A 1,352-nucleotide genomic window follows, 5' to 3' on the forward strand; every position below is an offset into this window, starting at 1 on the left:
CAAAGTGCAAGTAGATAAATAGGTACCGCTCCAGCAGGAAGGTAAACGGCGTTTCCGTGCGCTGCTCTGGTTCACCAGAAGCAGCTTAGTCATGCTGGCCACATGACCCAAAAGCTGTATGACGGCTCCTTCAGCCAATAAAGCGAGATGAGTGCCGCAACCCCAGAGTCGGTCACGACTGGACCTAATGGTCGGGAGTCCCTTTACCTTTACCTTTAGTATAGTAGGGCTCTTCTCATATTCTTGTTGCTACATCCCCACTGATTGCAGCAATCCTTGAGAAACCAGCTAATTGAGGAAGTTCATCCATTAGCCATTACCAGCAGCCCTGCTCACCCTCAATTCTCCTTTTCCCCTGGGCTCATTCTAAGAACTGACAGTCAATAGCCAAGAGCCTTGTCTAATCAAATATATCTGCAGTAATTGACTGCAAAGTGCATCCCATGCAAGCTTATCATTATTCACAATTTTTATGTGTGCTTATGTATGATACTAGATGCCTAGCATCTACACAACCAGCCACTCCTGGCATTTAGCCTCCAAATTTTCAATTTCCTTTCCCTAAAATGTGCCAGTCTCATAGGTATCATCAGTGCGATTGGAGTCCACTGTTAAAATTTGAGGTCCTTCAAATGTTGCTGAACTACAAGTCCCATCATTTTCAATCACTTGCCACACTGGCTATGAATGATGGGAGGTGGAGTCTAATGACATCAGGAGGACAACAGGTTCCCCATCGTCCAATCTGTGCCTACCAACCTGGTTTGTCAAGACTAGTATTGATCCATGGCAGTTTTAGAGTCACTAGTAGAGCTTAACTTGTGTGAAACTCTACACTCCAATCAAATCAACTAATTAAGTATTTTAGTGCCCCCATGAACAGGGTGTCTGGTGGATTCCCCCATTCCCTGCAGAGATCTGTCTTCCTTTCAGAAAAATGGCTGGGTACCAGACTGTGCCAGTGGAGCTTCCTGCAGGCTACAGCATTAGCATCTACATAATTCATGGACTGCAGCCGTTTCATCTCAGCTTTGAAGAGGCTCCAAACAAATCTTACTAATGTAGCAGATGACCTGCCAGGGAACAATTGGTGCAAAATGGAGAATGGGCTTTAATTGGCTGAGCGTTGGGATTGCCAGAATCACTACTTCTACTACTAAAGGGTCAAACTGCCCTCCAGTGGAAATAATATGCCAACACAGGCATCAATGAAGCTTGGCTCCACAAAGGACTGCAAATTTGCTGATTAAAAATGTACAGTACTACTAAAAAGGAATGAATTTGTTATGTTATGATCTAGGTTCCAGTGTTTCAATCTGAAAATACTCACTTACCTTTCTCATCATCATTAA

The sequence above is a fragment of the Podarcis raffonei genome, chromosome 2 (assembly GCF_027172205.1).
Source record: "Podarcis raffonei isolate rPodRaf1 chromosome 2, rPodRaf1.pri, whole genome shotgun sequence".
Lineage (NCBI taxonomy): Eukaryota > Metazoa > Chordata > Lepidosauria > Squamata > Lacertidae > Podarcis > Podarcis raffonei.